Raw genomic sequence first — 21,177 nt, forward strand, 5'->3', positions numbered from 1 at the left:
GAAACACAGCATCTGACTGGCCAAACTCAGATCAGATATTTATTCCTTCCCTGAAGAAACAATTAAAAAGAAGTCCCGACAAAACCATATCCAAAGAAGGAAGGGTAGTTTTTCACAATAAAATCAAGGCAGGTAAAAACAACAGCTACCACTAGTGACCTGCCATTGGATTTCCTTCTCTTGCCCTTGTCCCTTACAGTGGGATGGCCTCTAAAGTGCCCTTGTGGTCTCTTCCAGACCTCTCCAGCCATCTTCCTCTCCATAAGAAGGAGACATGTCATACTCTTTTACGCTGACACCTGCTAGATGACCCACAATCTAGTCAGATAAGGTCATTTTAACCAGGATTTTAGAAGATAATAATGACATACTATATCATTTCTCCCAGACAACATCAAAAGACTCATACCTGACTACTAAGAGGGTATGAATCAAGGAGATACAAAGCACTGTGGCAGAGCCAGTGGAGGAAAGATGGTGGGCCAAGGGGACTTCTGGTGCCCATCAAAACAGCTGGCTCTTACAGCCAGGAAAAAGACTGCCTTGGGGTGAAGTAAAGATATGATCATAGCAAATATTTTAACTTGTACATATATTTTATTCCTATCTGAATAGACCTCAGCTATATAATAGCTAACCTGTTAGCTAGGTTAAGGATGACTATCCTTTACTCTCCACCCCAAGATGCTCATTCATGCACACATACTCTACCTATTTTGCAGATGAGGGAATGGGCACAGGAAAGGGTGATTCAAAGCGAGCGTGATCCAGCAATAGTTATTCCAGTGTGCAAGCCCAAGTCTCCAGATTCCTAGACAAGACCTTTTGCCTTTCACCAAACCCTTACTGTCTACATCACCTCGATCTGGGCCCTGGCATGGCAGCCTCCGGGGATATGAAGTCCATGTTCATCCCTCATTAGCAGTTGATGAAGCAAAGCCATGTCCTCTGCCTCTTAACATCCTTTCAGAGGAATAAACTACTCAGCACAAGGCAAAAGGCAGCTGGGGAGAAACACAAACTGTATTGAAGCCAAAAGAATGTTTTTCCCCAAACCGTACCTGATAATCACTAGCACCACAAATTCTCTTATTATTTTATGTATGCCTACAGGGTAGTGGCCTTAAAAGGCTTGACATCAATTTCATATGCTCTATGGTCACAGCCTTTTTCATTCCTTATTCTTGGTATCATTGAAGGTTACAGGAATTTTTGAAAACGTACAGTATTTCATATACCACCCAGATTGTTTGGTCTCTAAATACTATTTCTTACTAAAAAGAACAAGAGATCCTTGAAGAAATGGCTGGGTCTGGGTCTGGGGCAGGAAATACATGAATTAAACCTGCAACATTTTTTCATACCACAAATCAAGGAAGTCAATGAGATCACTAGAATTGTGTCAAAAAGAACTAGTTTTCCACTCGCCAAAAATGGGTCAATTTGAGAATCAATTTAAAGAAATAACTGCAGTAGACTGAAGTAAAACAAGTTTGTTTAAAGCCGTGATATCATAATGATACTTAAAAGAAAATCTCATTAACTTTAAAAGGTGCTAGGGGACTATTGGGTTGTTGGAAAAGTCATGATGTATTTTTTCTGTTTTTCATTGCAAAAATGCATCATGACTTTCCCAACAACCCCATAATTTGTTTTTATGAAAACTGGTGAGGAAAAACAGGGGAAGAGGTTCAAGAAGTCAAGAATGTAGTCTGCTTTTCCTGTATTAAGATACCTTGAGAAAGCCACATTATTGATGAGGGAGAGTTTCACACTATCAATGTAGACCAGCTAATAAACGAGGAAGGAATAGTAGACATAAATCTAAATATTTTGCAAACTCCTAAGGAAATGAGGGATCTAGGCAATGACCATCAATGGCTAGCTGCGTATGTCACCAAAAGAAAGACAGCCAGATAGTGCAAGCCTCCGAATGATTTACACAACCTCATCTCTCAAGTATTCTTAGCAAAATTTAAACCCAAATTGAATCAGCCTCTAGATCTCAGTGCCTGTTTATAGGAAATACAAAAGACCTCTGAACTTGTCCACTGAGGATAAAGTGGAGATACAGTAAGCAAAATCTAGACTGTGAGAGACTCTCTAAGACAAATGACCCAGTTTCTTTAACAGATAAATTGGAAGAGCGGGAGAGAAAGATGGAGGAGCGGGAACAGCAGGAGGAGGTAGGAGGGGACAGGAAATGAAAACCAAGAAGAGGAGAAAGAGTAGAGGGAGAAAGGCAGAGGCAGGGAAACAGGGGCAGGGGGAGGAGAATGGCCAGGAAGGGGAGGAAAGAAGAAAGGAGAATAGAAGCTACAGATTAAAAGACGCTGAAGAGACAAATCAATTAATTGTATGTTGTAAGCCCCAAATCATCTTTTGAAACCTGATTCAAACAAGTTGTTTTTATAAATTATGAGACAATTGAAAAAATCTGAACACTGACTAGATATTGATGATATTAAGGGATTACTGTTTAAAATGTTAGTGTGATAATGGTATTACAATTAAAGTTGTTTTAAAAGTCCATATTTTACAGGCCAGAAGGGAGTGGCAGGAAATATTCAAAGTGACACAAAATTAAGGCCTACAACCAAGAGTGCTCTACCCAGCGTGGCTATCACTTAAAATTGAAGGAGAGATAAAGAGCTTCTCAGAAAAGAATAAGCTTAAGGAATTCATTACCACCAAGCCAGCATTGCAGGATATGCTAAAATGGCTTTTTTAAACAGAAGAAAGGGGAAAACAAGCTAACAGGAGGACCAGAAATACAAATAACAAAATGGCAATAAATATGCATATATCAATAATAACTTTAAATGTGAATGGACTAAATGCTCCAATCAAAAGACAGAATGGCTGAGTGAATAAAAAAACAGGCCCCATGCATATGCTGTTTACAAGAGACTCATCTCAGATCAAAAGACACACACAGACTGAAAGTAAAAGGATAAAATAAGGTATTTCATGCAAATGGAAATGAGAAAAAAACTAAAGTAGCAATACTTATTTCGGACAAAATAGATTTTAAAATGAAGACTACAATAAAAGACAAAGAAGGGCACTACATAATAATAAAGGGATCAATTCAACAAGAGGACATAGCCCTTGTAAACATCTATGCACCCAACATAGGAGCACCTAAGTATATAAAACAGATTTTGACAGACATAAAGACAGAGATCAACAGTAACACTATCGTAGTAGTGGACTTCCACACCCCATTGTCACCAATGGACAGACCCTCCAGACAGTAAATCAACACGGAAATGGTGGCCTTAAATGACACATTAGACCAGCTGGATTTAATTGTTATTTTCAGATCATTTCACCCCAAAGCTACAGAATATGCATTCTTCTCAAGTGCACATGGAACATTTTCCAAGATAGACCACATGTTAGGACACAAAGCTGGAGAGAGTGTGTCTTATTAAACGTCTACTGCACCTGTCATATGTTGAGACTGAGAACATGACTAGGGGATGTGCTCCACTGCAGGTGGGAGCCCACGTTCATTCTATGAGGGAGGTCCCAGCTCCTTGGTGGCTGGGCATGGGAGGAAGATGGTGTGTGACACAGAAGCATGCTGGGGCTCCCCTTTGTCCCAGGACTCAGAGCCCATGTTCCCAGCAATACTGACAGTTCTGATTTTCTGAGAGCACAGGATAGATAAACTACTGGAGGGCAACAGAGATTCTCTCCCAAATTTATCCCAGTTCTACCTTCAGTGCAAAGGGCAAAAAGGATAAAGAAAGGCATTGGGGGTGTGGGAAGGACTGGAAATTGGAATCTGAAGATTGAGGTTTTTATCTTCTCAGCGACCTTCATGTTCCTTATTAGAATAATAGAGATTAACAAAAACCTACCTTGCTGAAAGACTCACATAGACAATATATTTTTAAAGGACTTTGCTAACTCTACAGCATGTGCGTGCATTATTATATTAATTAGGCTGACTGTGGATGCCCAAGAGTCGTAGGTTTTGTGCATTTTACACCTTATAGCACAGCTCTTTTCTTGGTGTTTTCCTCATGCTTGGTTCTAAAGCTCTCCCTATTAGAGTCTGACAAACTTAGCCCTGGGGAGAAGATTGTCTTTTGGTATTTTCAAAACATCCATCGGTTTAAGATTTAGATAAAAATTGGAATTGCAAAACTTCCCTATTTTTCTACTGTTAGGTAACAATGTGGGGCTATAGAACCTTTGCCAAGTGCTTTGAAATTCTTTGATGATTTATCTTTTTCCAAAACCACAGATAAGAATTTATTGTTTTCGCAGTGACAAATTTGACCTGTTTGCCATACAGGATTATGAAGGCAAATTGGGGAAAAGCAGACTGTAGTTGCATTTATCATTATTTCAGGGAGAAGGTGACAATCTATTTTGATGTAATTCTTCTCTCTACATAAATCTTAGCATCTCCCACCTGTACTGTGCACTGTGGGGAAAGTGCCACATTGTCTATTGGAAAAGAAAGGACAAAGAGAAGCAGGTAGCAACTCATTGGTATCCAAGTGCAGCATTTCTCAATGTTCTCTCCAGCCAATGAGGGGAAAGACGAACTGAGTGGAGCTTGACAGGAAAGCATATTGTCTTTCTTGTATTGGGTGGAACAAAACCTGAAGGAAAACACGACCTGTTAAGAATTGTTCTCTTCCCTGCCTGGATCAAATGTACTGACAAACATTCAGAGAGGATCCCCCATGAGATTAGCCAAAAAGCAAAAGGAGGGGGGAGTCAGACCCTCCCCCTGCTGGAGAGGGAACACATGCCATTTCTTGTGTTCTCTCTTGCTGTGATTTGTCTGACACGTTCCCAAAGAAAATCCAATTAAGATCCAGGAAGAAAAGCAAAAAGTTCTTGCTCATATACATCTACAGGAGGATTAACATCCTGGGCTTGTCATTGATTTGAGATGGTGATAAAGGTGACATCTGAAATACCTACACTCAAAGGGTACTTGACTGCCAACATGAGGCATAGAGAAGTAAAACAAATAGCCAAAGATCATCCTGCCAGTAAGGGACCAAGCTGGATTCAAAACCAGATCATGTGCTTTTAGAACCCTTTAGATTAACCATCAGCTACTCTATGCAACATAAGCATCTGCCCTTTACTAGTGTTAATATATCTGATAGCCTTAGAATAGCAATAAAAGAATGCCTACAAAGTAGTCAAAACCACAAAGCTAATAAGCAAAAGAAATCCAATATTTAGAGTCAGGAATTATGAGAAGAGATAAGGATTCTAAAGTTATCTAGTCATCCAGTCCAACCTCTTTGTCATTTAGATAAAGTTAAGTTACTTGCCCAAGGTCACTGTGATAGAAACTTGCAGTACTCCTCCATATCTGGTCCTCCACTCTTTTCTGGACATACAGGAAGAGCATCCAGCTCCCTGGTAGTTACTGGTCAATGGACTGTGAGTGGCAGTGATACGTGTTACTCCTGAACTGATTTAATGTGGAGGCATTTGAGAGGGGGCGTGAGTTCTTATGATCTCTTTACCTCTGATGACCCTGATAATTGCATGTCTCAGATTATATGTGATAACATCCCTGAGTCACCACCACTTGGAGGAAATCTACCCCAGAGAGTCATCAGACCAGGAGTACACTTTGCAAAAACAAGAAATAAATGCTTATGTGTTAAGCTTGCTTAGAGGGGTTTTTGTTGCTGCTGCTGTTGTTGTTACCACAGCAAGCCTCCTACTCATCCTGATTAACAGTCACTTGATTAACACCAGTTAATGAAGATGACTCCTTAGCTATATTATAAATCTTCTTTAAAAATTCCTTTTAGTCCAATAAATGCCACAAACCAAATAGCTCTATTTCCAGATAACCACATGCAGAGAGATGAAATTAGACCCCTAGCTTACACCACCCACAAAAGTTAACTCAAAATGGATTAAAAATTTAAACATAAAACCTGAAACTGTAAAACTCCTGGAAGAAAACACAGAGAAGAAGCTCCTTGACATTGGTCTTGGCAATGAGCTTTTGACACAAAAAGTACAAGCAACAAAAGGAAAAATCAGCAAGTTGGACTATATCAAACTAAAAAGTTCCTGCACAACAAAGGAAACAATTAACAAAATGAAAACGTAACCTACAGAATGGGAGAAAATGTTTGCAAACCATATGTCAGATAAGGGGTCAATATCCAAAATGTATAAAGAACTCACACAACTCAATAACAACGACAACAAACAAACAAAAAACAATGGGAACAGGAACTAAACAGACATTTTTTTCCAAATAAGACATTCAGATGGTGAACAGGTACATGAAAAGATGCTTAACATTACATTTCAAGATATACTAAAAATCTCTCTAATTCAGAGACCACATTTCATGGACTCCCTAAGACATAGTTGAAAATGAGAAATAAATATAAAAGGCCTTCAGGTCACAGAAACTTATGCAGTAAAGTCCATATGCTTTATATAATAGGAGAGGCTCTTAGGATCTTGTAGAGCTTGGTGACTTTTAATTTACATATAATTCTAACCAACCATTCATTTTCCTCCAACCATAGGAAATTAGAATATTCTAGGTTCCTAGAAGCAGGCACACAGGTAGCAAAAGTTATAGCTGAAAGAGACTCAAATGAAAGTGACTAAATCTATGACAATAATCAATAGTCAGAGTGACAACTTGAGTCATTTTTATTTAACAATATCTAAGACAGCAGAAGAATACGTTATATATTTGATAAATTTTTCCTCCAAGATTTTTTACTTTTAAGTTCAGGGTTTAAAAGAAAGAACTCCAAGTTCTAAAGCTGTCACTATAAAGAGAGAGACTCAGACAAAAAATAACTAGACTCATCCATTTCAAAATGCTACAATGTTTTATTAAGGTGGGATTTAGGGAACTTTTATTTTCTGCGTTTTACTTAACCATATTTAAAATTTTTCTGCAGTAATGTTATATTACTTTTGTGATAAACAAAGCTAATTATTGTAAAGAATGAATGCAGGATGTGATAATGTCACATAGAGCAAATGCTTTAATTCTCCAACTAGGCTAAAATAGGTGGTATGAAGTCTGCTAGTCCATTCTTATGCGATGTCAAATGAAGAACAACCACTACTAAGAATAAAGTTTCTGTTTCTTTTCTTGGCTATCTGAGACAGGCTATGCTCACTTCAGGCTATATCTTGGTTGAGCTCATCAGTCAGTGGCATGATCATACGGGACTTTTAGAAATAATGAGGCACCAACTAATTTAGTCAGGACCAATAGAACAGAGCCAAGTTCTACCAGCTTATTCACCTCACTAATGAGAAAACAGGCTGAGCTGCTTTTTCATGTCCAGGGGAGCTGAACCTTGGCTACACCATATGAGATAAAGGTTCTTCAGAATTAGATAATTATGTTGGTGTTTCCAGTAGAGAATTGATACCACCAAGTGGCATAGAGCTGTGACCAAGCTGTTAACACCTGTTGTCTCACAAAGGAGTCCAAAGGTTGAAGACTAGCATTTTTTCCAACCCAATGTGCCAATTCCAGGGTAGTTATGTTCAAAAGATTTAACTGCTGATTTAGCCTGGGCACTGATCAATTACAACCGATGTCAGGGTGAACAACTGGTATACCTGGGCCAGTGGATTCCTGCTGAACATCAGCCAGCCTTCGTCTTCTAAAAACCTGGAATTATGAATTGGCCGGGAGCTTCTTCTTTCAAAAACCCAATCATTGTGTTATAAGCCTTGTACATAGAATGAGTAGTCATCTAAAAAAAAAAAACAAAAACAAATAGAAGCCCTCTAATCTCATCTCACACTGCTGAAAAATTACCTCAATCCATCATGAAAGAGACAGGCTGCCAATAGATTTTATATAGACCCTTAAGAGCACTATTAAAGGGGGAAAAAATCAGAAAACTGGCATGATGTTCCTGACAAGCCTGCCAGCATGGCTGGATGAGGATACCTCCAGCCAAACTGCAATTTCTGCCATAATGAATCTGAATTATGAGATGAAAGAAAACATCTTACTCTAGTTTAGGCAGGTTATAAGCTGAATTAGCCTTGAAAAGCTTTTGGGGGGAGAAAAAAAACAACTCAATTTGTAGAGGAGAAAAATGAGGCCATAAGCAATGCGTAAAAACCTTACCCAGGAAAACCTTACCCTACATCACACTCACATTGAAGGCAGAAATAAATAAGGGGACACATTTATCAACAGCTCTCCTAAAAGCTGAGTACTTTACAGCAGGTAACTAGCTGAGTGAAGCTTGAAGCTGTCTGCAAAAGGACCACACAAATGCGATGATAAGTAACAATGGGCATTGAGGAGACAACAGGGATCAGCAAGGACTGTCACAGCCAGAAAGTCTGTGCCCATCTAAAGCGGTCAGCCACCACTCACTGTTGCCATGAGGAGATGAAAGCTCAATGTTGATGGATCTTTCCAGTGTTTAATGAAGTCAGTAATACAGGTGTTTTTCTTACACTTCTTGAGTTTTAAGCATAGGAAAACAATTTTTGGAAAAAAAAATCTTTTTAAATCTTTCTTTAGGTCAACCTATGTGTGTCAAACTGAACATACACAGGCCACAGGTTGCAACCTCTGATTTCATCCATGGCTTCCTTCATTCAGAAATATTTTCTGAGCATCCGTGGAGTACCAGATACTATGCTAAACCTACAGGATATAGTTCACAGGACAAAACGATTGCCTTCAAAAATCATACAATCTAATGTAAGATAGCAATGATTTCCAAGTAATTATAACACTGGAATATTCATGACTCTGGGATACATAACAAGGGAACCCTAACCCAGGCTCGAAGACGGTCAGGAATGGCTTTGCTAAAGAAGTAATGTCTAAGTCGAGACCAAAAAGGTAGCTCTTAATATATCAGTTAGCTTTGGCTGCCTAACAAACCACTCCTAAATTTCATAGCTTAATATAACAGCTTGCTTAGCTCATGATTCTATGGGCTAGCAATTTGTCTGGACCAGCTGGGCTGCTCTGCTGATCTAGAACTTGTTAATACATCAACAGAGAGCTGCTGTGTTGATTGGGCCTTGTCAGAGAGCTGCTGTTTAGGATGGCCCATGCTGGGATAGCTCACTTCTGTTCCCCATGGTCTCTCATTCTCCAGCAGGCTATCCTAGGACTTTGGACATGGCATCTGGGCATGTTCGCAAGAGAATGAGTGGAAACATACAAGCCTTGTTAAGATCTAGACTCAGAACTGGCACACAGGAATTTTGGCTGCACTGTTTTGACTGCAGCCAGTCCTAGGGTCAGCCCAAATTCAAAGGGAGGGGACATGGTCTCCACCTCTCGATAGGAAGCACATTACAAAAGGTGTGGGTTCCCAGAGGGGTGGAAGACTGTGGCCATGACAATCTACTTCACCTTATAAGAAGGCATGGCACGTGCAAAGGCCTCAAGTTAAAAGAGCAAATTGAAGCAAAGGAGGTGCTGAGGAAAGACATGAGAGAAGGCAGATCATGAAGGGCCTACCATGTATGTAGCCCAGCGTAATAGATTAAAAAAATTCATAAAGTTTTTTTCTCTGCTGATTATGTATATGGGGATTACAACACGGGTGCAAAATAAATATAAACTATTGGGTTGTCGGAAAAGTCATGACGTATTTTTTCTATGTTTTTTGTTGCAAAACTGCACCATGACTTTTCCGACAACCCAATATAATGTAAGGTTAAATATAAGCATCCTAAATAAAATGCTCTGGGGACTCAGAAAAAGGAGATATCATATCTAGTTTGAAAAATTAGGGAAGGCTTCATGAAGGAGGTAGCATTCAAGCTGAACTTTGAAAGAACCAAAACATTTATCCAGGAAGAGAGAGAGATGTAAAAATATCAGCTACAGTACAGGGAAAGGAAAGCCAAAAACATGTATAACATAGCAAGCAGTGCAGTTGGGCTAAGCTGAGGGCAGCAGTTCCCCATCCTTTTTTACCTTAACCTCCTGAGAGATGATGTTCATATGCGACACTCTCCTGCATTCAAACCCTGACTATGCCTGACTTAAGACAGGATGTGGTGTTACATAAGATCGCTAGGTCCCTGATTATTATCTCACCCACTGGTCCATCGTGACACTGAGTTTGAGATCCACGAATGTAAGCTTTGGTAGGGGAGCAAAGAAAGATGCAGCTAAGAAGATAAGTTACAGGCAGACCCTAGAGGTTCTCAAATGCCAGGCTGTGGAATTCTTCTTGAAGGCAGTAAGATGTCCCTGAATGTTTTTGAGTGAGATTAAAAAAAATACACAAATTAAACTGCATTTTGCAAACATTTGTCTGACAAAAGTGGTTAAAATGGAGCAGAGAGAGGCTGAAAGAGGGTGTTTCTTGCGCATGTCGTGCTCATGGAAGGTATCGCTAATTATCAAGGGACTTTGTCTACAGAAGCCCAGATATGTCCTCCAAATTCTCCTCAACTTAGTACTTTTCTGGTATAGAAGAAGGTGGAGCTGAAAAACAAATCAGAGCCTGGTGGCCACCCTGGGACTGGAGATTGGCAACCATTTCCAAGGTGAGAGCCCATTTGGGCTGGAAATGGAGCCAAGGTGGTGTGTGGAGGTGGCAATGAAAACGGAAAGAGGAAATATAGTCAAGAATGTGGGTGAAGGGCCGGCCGAGTGGCTCAGTTGGTTAAGAGTTGGCTTAAGAGCGAGAGCGCTGAGCAACAGGGCCGCCGGTTCGATTCCCACATGGGCCAGTGATGCTGCGCCCGAGCTGAGCTGCCGCTGAGCTGACAAAAGGTGGCAGGATGGTTCAGCTGGTGTAACAATGAGATTGCCTGTTTGATGGTGAGCTACGCCCACTCGCAACTAAGACTGAACTCAGCATCTTGAGCTGAGCTGCTGCCCGAATGGATTAATGGATAGAGCGTGAGCTCTTAACAACAAAGCTGCTGGTTCGACTCCCACATAGAACGGTCACTACGCCCACTCACAACTAAGATTGAACACAGTACCTTGAGCTTAGAGGCCACAAGCTGCCCACGGGAAGCCAGATGGCGACTGGCATCCTCCACAACTAAGACTGAAGAACAACTTGGCTGGTCCCCTTCCCCAATCTCTCAACACTGTTGCCCTCCCCAATTCCCCAATAAAATCTTAAAAATAATGTGGGAGAAGTCTGTCACTAGGATTTGACACCTGCTCAATTAGGATGTGAAGGGGAAGGGAAAACCAAACGTTACTTCAATTTTTTAAGATTGGGAGGGAATTGTAGTGACACTAAGCAGAAAAAAAAGGAAATGGGAAAACATACTGATTGTGAAGGTTCAAAGAAATGGATTCAATTTCAGCATTGGACATAAACACCAGGCCTAAAAGCATTAGAATGAAAGCTGAGGCTAAAGTGTGTAACTATAACACAAAACAAAAATCTCATGAATATAGCATTTCTTCCAAGACTCCAGCAAAATTGAAAGAATGTGTATGGGAGAGAAACAGACGTCTTACTTTCCTTAAAAATACTATAACATTGTTCAACATTCTTGGCAAAACCCAGAAGAAGAAGAAGAAAGTGGTTGCCATAGAGGTTTTGGTTTTTTCTTTTGCATAAGAGACAATTGGGAGAAATGACTCCTGCACTGCATACTGGGCCATGACTGCACAAATTGAAATCTGACGTTTCCTACTCCACCTTTCAACTTCCACTCCAAGTCTGAAGCTCAGACTTAATGAAACATGTACAAGACTTGATCAAATTATGAAATCCATGTTCTGCAACCTCTTGAGATTGTTTTTCTTACAACAAAAGTGGGAGTCCATGTTCAGAGGAGAGGAGCTGAAGTTTTAGTCATTCCCTTTGCAGGGAAAAGGTACAGAATTGTGGCTTAGAGTATGGGTTCTGGACTAAGATATTCTTTGGTTGAAATTCCAGCACCACCCTAACCGGAAGAAGTCACTTAACTTCTCTACGCATCTATTTCCTCATCTATAAAATGGGAATAATAATAGTATCCATTTCTTAAGGTTGTTGTGAGGGTTAATTGAGAAATACATGTTAAGTACACTTAATTAAATATGATTGCTTCACAATTACCTGTATTTCATTTTGTATAAACACATTTTCAAATGCTACTGAATAAGTCCTCTTATAGGTCAATATGCTCCATGGGGAGTTCTCACATTTTCTAAAAGGAAAATTTCCTTTGGTTTGGCATGAGTAGATGAAGAACTTAAAGAACCTATAATGAATGAGTGAATGAATGAATGAATGCCTCCTATAAAAGGAATTCTCAGAGGCTTCCTCATGCTCTGAGAAGACAAAAGTAATGCTGGTCATAGAGTTAATCTACTGTGGAACGCCAGTCTTACCCAAGTCTCTGTGTATATGAAGTTAGGAAGAAGGACTTCAACAAATGACCTTCCATATTTGGGCCTGGCAAACTTCTTGTTTCTACTTCTATTAACCCCAAAATGTAAATAAGTTGGAAAAGGATTAGAGTACCCTTTTATTTCAGCTCCAAAGATTTACTTATAAATTTTTTCCTCTAATATAGTAACATAAAGATGGGGTCATGTCATTAAAACAGCACAGTTCAGGGCTCTGAGCATTTCGGAAAGTAGTAGCCTGCCCTGGAAATGGGACCTGGCCAGAGAACTGCCCATTTACAAACTCAGACTTCTTCTGCTAAGTGGACCTAACCCTGAGTCTATCATAACGCTCTTTAATAATACAAAATAATTTCTTCCTAAAGCTATATTTTCTCCTAACATTTTCAACCAGCCCATGATTTCTTTATCAAAAAATTTTCTGCAACAAGTGTTGGCCGTGGTGTGCTGCTAGATGTTTAACAACTGGATCTCCAGGGATAAGAAGCCCTGGCGTATAACATTTGCCAATCTCTGTGGTGTAAACACTCCTACTGTGGTTGATTTCAAACTACCAAAGGAAGTCATTGAAAGTGAAGTTGGGAAGATCTGTGCACAATTGGTTCCGATGAGCCAATACAAACTTCTGTCAACACATCATTGTCACTGAACAAACCACCTCTTAAGCCACCAAGGAAAGTCTCAAGTATAGTCTCAGATGACAATGCTGTCCCTGGAGCTAGGGAGACAGGTGTGGAGCAGGAATTGAGACTAGAGGCTCCAGGTGGCTGTTGAAATCACTTCCAGCTGGTACATCCTGTTTTGTTTTGTATACATTTTGAGGGTTTGTTTGTTTGTTTGTTTAAATGTCAGCTGCTCTTCCCAGACCAGGTTAGCCTGGAAGAGCAATCAGGAAATGTAAGTAGCAATAAAAACAATATTGAAAACAATTCCAGAAGATTTTGAGGCCCGTAGGGACCTCTCTTCTGGGCAGAATCCCAAGAACCTCATGCTACCCTCCTGAGCAGGCATGAAAATTCTCACTCATGGTCACCAGTGCATTCTCTGCACTCCCCCATTGTGGCTTCAGCAGCTGCATTAACCTGGGGGTGACTAACCTCTGACCATCTTCTTTCTTTCTCTGCAAGTGTCTTATTGTCATTGAAGCTATTCACAGGAAGGTATGATGAAAAGCCTCATGAATCTTGGGTACAAATGTTATTGAACCCCCACCTTTTGGGGGAAATATGGGACAAATTTCTACATGCTGAATGGGAAGATAGCTGAGTAGTACAAATTAGAGTCACAACAAAACTGTCCCTTGCTGCAGGGAGCCTGGGTGTCAGAGTTCCATCTCTTTAGGGTGACCTCTGGACATTCAAATCCAGTATTATGGGGTGGTTCTTGTACTACTGTTTTGGAGTCATGATGCTGGCGATGGATAACTGGCCATCTCAAACTTTCTATTGTCAGTTTTTTCGAGAGTACCCATTCCACCCTGATGCCAGGAGAACTTCTGATGCCAACTCCAAGAAGTGGCCCAGATTAGTTTGATTCCTATCCTTCCTTTCAACAGTGTATGTGCACTAGAGATTGGATATGTTCTCCATTTTTTCTCACCTACTGTTGACTCGACCTTGTCTCTTAGCAGGGAAGCAGGCACTTCCTTCTCTGAAGGGGAAATGAAGAGACTGACCCAAGTCTCATGACACAAAGGCTTTGGAAAGCTGCCTATTTGGAAGAACATTCAGAGCCACCTCTTGGCATCTTTGCTTTAACCAAAGAGGCAAGATTTCCAGGTATCATTTCACAGGACTGTTTCTTTTGGCAAAGGTGATTGGAATGGGGACATGCCTGTCCTCACCCTCCGATCAGGAACCTACTTCACAGGATTATGGATGGAATACAGAGAAGAAGTATGTGATATTGCTGTGCAAATTGCAGAGTTCTGAAAAGATGTTAATTATCAGAACAGCAATCCCCCAGAGTTAATGGCTTAACCCATTTCTTCCAGTTAAACTTTACACACTCTTCTATTCTGGTACTTACTATTTAATGAATGTGTGTCTCTCCACTAGTCATTTTGGTGTTTGAGTCCCATCCTATTCCTCTCAGTATCACCAGCATTAGCCCAAAGGTTCACACACAGGATTCCAATTTTACAAATGAAGAAACTGAGACTCAAGGAAGTTTAAAGAGTTAATAAGTTGCAGACATAGGATTTGAATTCACATCTTTTGATTCCCACTGAAGCAACCACATCATGCTGACACATGATAAGTGATCAAAAAATGCCCAATGTAGCGTGAGCAGCCAGCAGCCACAGTGAGCAGCTGTCCAGAAGCCGGTGACTGAGCTGCCTCGCCCGGGAAGAGCGCAATGATGGTGCCAACTTGGGCCAGTGAAGCAACGTCCTCCACAACTAGACTGAAGAACAAAACGACAGCAACTTGTCTGTTCCCTTCCCCCAATTCCCCAGCACTGTTCCCATCCCCCCAATTCCCCAATAAAAATCTTTAAAAAAAATGCCCAATGATGGACGCAAGAAGACAGGGCAGCCATCGTCCCTCAGCTGCCAGGAGCTGGACCCCCGCCCCCAGGGAGCCCCTCCCCAACTTGTCCCCAACAGGGCAGGACTTGGATAAAGAGTCTCAGGAGAACAAGGACCACCTTTTCCCTTCGAAGCAGAGAGGCCAGTGCTGGGGAAACAAAGGCCTTTCTGGCATCAAAGAGAGCTTGGCCCAGACGGGGGAGAAACGCTGAGTCCCAACTAGACAAGAACAACAACCTTCTCTCTTCCTCCTTTTATGAAGGTCTCTAGAGGACACGTGTGCATGGTCCTTTGAGGCCCACCCCACCTTCCCACCTCACCTTCCAGTCCTCATCCCTCCTCCCACCACAGAGCTCCATAAAAGCAACCTAATGATTGCTCCCCCAGCCAGCCCAATGGAATCTTCTTTTCCATTTTAGGCCTTGGCCCAAGTTTTTCCTTTGCCTAACATAGCCTTTCTCTGTTTTCCTCTTAAGGGCACTTACTTAGGTTTCAGCATTTCCACTCAAAAGTTGCCTCCTCTCTGCCCTCCGTGACCCTTTGATTCCTGCATCAATTACATCTTGCTGTGCACTTGCCCAGAACCCAGTTTCTGCCTGGAGTTACAGCACTGATCACGTTTAATTATTACCACCCGTATCAATGCCAGCCACCCCCACCAGACTGGGACCACACATGGAGGCAGAGACAATTTCTTAACAATTTCACCTAGCACAAGAGGAGATGATTGGGTAAGCAGCTGTTGAATGAATAAAGCAATGAATGATGTAGGAAAAAAACATGCTTGGTGAGTTCAGCAGCGAATATAACCTCACCTTCTTCAACCCTTGCCTTAAGAAAACTTTGCCCTGCCACTGCATGCCCTATTTTCAAATCACTAGGCAACCACCAAATACATCCAAGAAACCAACCACAGGGGGTTGAGCAGCAGACACTGCAGGACCCTGAATTGTGGGGGAAAGCAGAGGCATGCAGGAGGCACAAGACAAAGAGGAGGCTCTGGGGGGATCTGAGGGCAAAGGCACTTGCTGTCAGACAGGCTAATCCCGCCCCAAGGATAATGCACTCCAGTGGCCTTCACAGGCTTTTGCTCAGGAGACCCCTAAAAGAATTTTCTACTCCCTCGCACATTTTCTTTTAAAACTTTTTATTGGGGAACAGCCATGGTCATTGGTTGCACATCGCTTTCACGCTACAATGGCATAGCTGGCTCTTTAAATGAGGGTGCAGCTCACAGTGGCCCATGCGGGGATCGAACCGGCAACCTTGGTGTTATCAGCACCACGCTCTAACCAACTGAGCTAACCAGTCCCCCCCTCCCTTGCACATTTTTAAAGATGACATCTAAAGCTTTTATATGCTTACCTACTTACAAACGTTGTGTTACATCATTTTTTATACTTTGTACACATATTTTAAATATGTTTTGGCCAAAAACTTGAGCATCAGAATCAGTTCATTAAATTGACGAAAAGTATCCACAGACCCTAATTAGCAAACCAAACTCATCATAAAATCAGGCAGCCAAACATAATTATTGTTAGAAAACTTCATTTTTATTTCCAATAAATGTATTCCTACACACCCTGTCCTCACGATAACCTTCTCACCCCATTGCTATTCTAAGATAGAGAGACAAGGCATGAGTTTGAAACCTAGATGAAATGAGATGAGGTCCATTTCTGTGTGCTTTGCTCTCACTGGGTTCTCCCTCTGGACCAATGTGTCTGAAATCGTCTCTTTGTATGATGCCCAGGAGACTTCTATCCACCTTGGGACCATGGTTAGATCGTATGCGCACAGTGAGATTCTAGCTGAGTGAGAAGTTTGCTTCTCTCTTTTCTGATGCAGAACTCTTGTGGGGGGGGAAAAAAAAGGTGGGAAGCAGTTCAAATTTAAGCTGAGGATCTGGAAATTAATTCCTGTAGATATTAACTATGCCCATGTGCCCCTGGGAGTCTTCAGGCACCTGCACCTGCACCTGCACCACCTTGTGCAACGCCTTCTAGAACCTGCTCTCACACCCCAGTTACCCCCGTCTCAGGGCTCCTCCTCAACCACTACTGTAGCACCCATCCAGATTTCTTTTTCTCACCAACCCTCTGCCTCCAGAACCCAGGTTCCAAATTCCTGATTCTCACCACCTTTCCTTCATCCTGAGAAAACTCCATTAGTTCAGGGAGAGTGATTTTAAAGAAGTATTAAATGTGAAAGTATTAATATTGTGAGGCTCTTTGTGACCAATAGCCTGCCCAAGTTTTAAGGCAGTGTTTGCATTTTTCAAAGAGAAACTTGTTTACCCAAAGGAGTCTCCCACTGGTGAGAAGTTTGGGTGAGTAAAAGAGAAGCTATGGGCACTGAGCAGACTTATTTTAGATGATTGCAAGATAATTTAAAACCAGTTTTGATCACTGAGCTGGCAAGCAGTAGGATCTAAACCTGACAAGTGGCATCTCATGTCTTATACCTGCAGGAGGTGCTAATGGAAAAAGTCATCAGTGTCAGTTAGCTGGTGGATGATACTGCAGTGCTGAGAGGGAGATGGAATGAGATCCAGACAAACTTGACTTAAGTCTCAATATCCTCGGACATTCCACCAAATCCACGTCTTTGGGGGTGGGTAGTTCTATTCGACTCTGAATCTCAGATATTTTTTAATCAATAGAATGGAGAAAGGCATCCCAAGGGATGAGAAGGCCCATGTGACCCAGTCAAGTGGACAATAAAAGAACTGGGATTCTAAAGGTTATTTCAGGTTATAATGCATACACCTGAGACTAAAGCCATCAAGTTGTAAGAAAAAAACAAAACAAAAAAAACAAACATATCCAAGATGCTGCTGCTTTCACTCAGGCGTATGGTAAATTTAGAGAAGTTTGCACTGTAAGCCTAAGGTGATGAATCTTGCTTTCCAAAATGGGGTAGGAAAATGGATTCCTGCCATTTAACTTCACCAATTCATCAAATAACTCTGCAAACCAAATCCAAATCTGTGAATATAGAGATGAAGACTTACAGAAAGAACAGCCAAAAGATACCTTTTGAATTCCACTGTAACTGTGACATTCAAATGACCTGACCACACGGCACTGCAATTCAAATAGAATTAAAGAAAATTTGCTTATTGCAATCAGAAACATTGAGTGTGGAGAATCTGCTCCCCCACCCCCTCCATCTCTATTCCTTATTTCCGTAATAAATATCGGTTTCTTTTCAATGTCTAAGTGATCTTGTTTGCAAACATGAACAGCCATTGCTTTGTTCTCTCTGGAGAAAACAAAACACTATCAATCAAAGCAAAGCTACGTACCCAGACCTGCCGCAGCAGCTGCTTGTTCAAAACCGCATGTGATTCCTCCTGCAAGGCAGAGTCCCCAACGCTTCTGTATCCTCGGCCCCTGCTCCTCTGAGCAGTGCTGCAGGTTAACTCTTGGAGGCTGACTGCTCTAACCAAGGAAGCCAAAGGCTTGCCAACTTAACTACTTGCATGCTGACTCATTCCCGGGGCAGGACGCACCCCAGCTGAGCCTGCCTGTGGGCGAGCACCTACACCATCCTTGGAAGGTCATACCTGGAGATCACCATCCTTGCGCCCTGCACGTACATAGCCCAGGAGGGAGTCATTCATTTTCTCACAATGACCTGCTTCTCCTGTTGGATTTGGAAGACGTTAAATTCTTTCTGTACATCAACCCCACAGCACTGAGAGGACCTTTTGCAGGACAAATTGGCATGGAGATGTGAGGACCATTTTGGATGAATGAGTTAAGCCTGAGAGAGGGGATGCCCCAATTTTCTAGAAAGGCTGTAACTCGATGGCGAAAATTGATTACACATGGTTTCCTTGGTAGTTTGGGGAAGCAAATAAGACAGTGTTTACATTTTTCCTAGTGTCCTCCCTGGGCAAAATAGAACACCAATTCCCTGAAGTAGTGCAGTATTCAACAATATCACAGTATTAATACAAATTGCAGGATTACTAGGGTTCCTAGGGGGAGAGTTCATACTTCTAACACTTTGGGGCCCAGATTAGCAGGTATCAAAGGCGGGGAAAAGAAAGCAGACTTGCAATGTTTGATCGGGTCTTTGAAATCCATGTCATTCCACCCATATCATATGCAGGAGGCACGGAAACGTAGAATTCCTCAAAGAAACTAGAGTAACTTTTCCAGTTATTGGTCAGTCACTTAGAATAGCAGCTATAGGGGCAAAAACTTGCCCCTCATCCTTGGGCAAGTCTCTGGTTTTCTTTGGGCTATTACAGAGTCCACCCTGGGACATACAGGGAAGTAGAAGTTGGGTTTACGTAAAGCAGGCAGGAGTGGTGTATGTGTTTGGTAGGAAGTCCACTGTTGCAGGCAGGCAGGAAATAGACCTGCAACTGGGTGGGAAACTGGGATTAGAGAGTAACAACACAGGTTCCCTGTGTTCCCACTAACTGGATCTGCAGGGTTGCTAGCTGAGGTTAATTAGTTACTAATTGGGCTCCAAAGCTCTGGGGGCTCCTTTGCCTAAAGTGCATCTACCTTGGGGGCCTACAAGCTCCAGCAAAGGGAGTGCAAATCCATCTGTGCATAGAACCCAGCCTGTAGACTGAATGTGTAAGAATAAGAATGGCGATATTGTAACAGTAGCAGCAGCTACTATGCTGAGTGCTTATTGTATGTCAGCAAACATGCCGAATGCTCTGCCTATGTTCTGTAGCAAGGACTGCTAGCTCTTCCACAAAATCTGTGTTGCTGTCTTCTTCCTTGCCTCCCCTACAGTCAGGAGTAGCCGTGTCTGGCCAATAGAAAGCGATCAGAAGTGATATGCACCAATTCCATTCTTGGCCTGTAAAACCTTCCATGTGGGATCCTCCGGGGTCCAGGAACAGACTGTGAGGGAAATACTGACAGTGACCTTGGAGGTTATGGAAAGAAGAGAGTAAAAAGCCTCCATCAGCCTAAAGGACCACATAGAGAGAGCTGCTGACCTTTGCAATTGCTTTTAAATTATGGGGGGGGAAAATGGATGGCAACCTAAATATGTATTTTTCAAAAATGTTTTAGGGATAAGTAAGCAAAACAGTTTAAAGCACCCTTGTCTCAAGAGCAAAGACTAGACTCCTTAACCAGGTATTCAAGCTCACCCCAGCCCAAGCCCTTTCCTTGATTTCTGTCTGAGACATTTCTCCTGGTCAGACTCCCACTCCGGGTCTCTTCGTGGTTCCTAATTGTACCTGCCCTGCCCCACCCCTGCTCAAATGTTTACTCTCACCCAGAACTCTTTCCCAACTACTCCCCTCTTAACTGAATCATACCTCACTGAGGCAGTTTGAAAACATGGCTGCACATTCATTGACACTCCATCCGTGGAAAAGTGGAGGTCTACATCATCTCCCCTTGAATCTAGGCAGGCTTGTGACTGCTTGGGCCTGACAACTGGGACTGTAGAAGCGACGCCACGTGATTTCACACAAGGCCATGCGGCTTCCATGCTTCCTGGAACACTGGTTCTTGGAACTGCTAAAAAACAAAATTCAGCAGATTACCTTTTAAAGATCTCATTTGTTTTATTCAATGATTCATGACTCAGATAGCATCCATTTTTAGCAGATAGAAAGGAGCTCTGAGAACCCATACAGAATGAAAGGCTTTTATAGGCAGAAAGGAGTGGAAACAAGAAAGTTATACCAGGTAAAAAAGCGGGTTGGGGGTGGGCAGCCAGTTACCTCAGTTGGTTAGAGCACAGTGCTCATACCACCAAGGTTGCCAGTTCAATCCCTGCATGGGCCACTGAGCTGCATCCTCTGCAACTAGATTGAAACAACTACTTGACTTGGAGCTGATGGGTCCTGGAAAAACACACTGTTCCCAATTTTAAAAACAAACAAACAAACAAACAAACAAACAAAAAAAACGGATTAGTTATTGCAAGGTTACTTTCCTATAGGGATGGTACGAGTATATCAGGCCAACTAGTGCTTATCAGACGATTTCTGACTTACTGATCTAAGATTCCATTTCTGGGACAGTCAAAACCATAATAACTCTCGATTTGGTGACACGGGGCTTAGCATAAGTAATGACATTTGGGGCCTGTTGTCTTGTTTTTCACAGAACCCTGCCTGAGTCAGCATGTAAGAAGTCTGGAAACCCTGAAGCCACCAACCAGGAGAGACCATGTGAAGGTGCTTCAGGCACAGTTCCAGCTGGATTCCTCCCTCCAGCCATTCCCTCGAAGGCACCAGTTACACAAGTGAATCAGCCTTAGACTCCAAATGCTAGCTGAATACCATGGAGAAAACCCCATCAATGCTGAA

At 41.9% G+C, this 21,177-nt stretch overlaps 1 protein-coding gene across 1 annotated transcript in view; it reads right to left on the reverse strand.

Annotated features, from left to right (window-relative positions):
• Positions 1-18,252, reverse strand: part of ASAH2 (N-acylsphingosine amidohydrolase 2) — a 92,200-nt gene extending 73,948 nt beyond the window's left edge. Inside the window, exon 1 of the mRNA XM_019651488.1 lies at positions 18,184-18,252. The gene's annotated coding sequence lies outside the window, so the exon portion shown is untranslated. The remainder of the gene's footprint in view (positions 1-18,183) is intronic.
• Between the last annotated feature and the right edge of the window lie 2,925 nt (positions 18,253-21,177).

Source organism: Hipposideros armiger, unplaced genomic scaffold (genome assembly GCF_001890085.2).
Source record: "Hipposideros armiger isolate ML-2016 unplaced genomic scaffold, ASM189008v1 scaffold_161, whole genome shotgun sequence".
Classification (NCBI taxonomy): domain Eukaryota; kingdom Metazoa; phylum Chordata; class Mammalia; order Chiroptera; family Hipposideridae; genus Hipposideros; species Hipposideros armiger.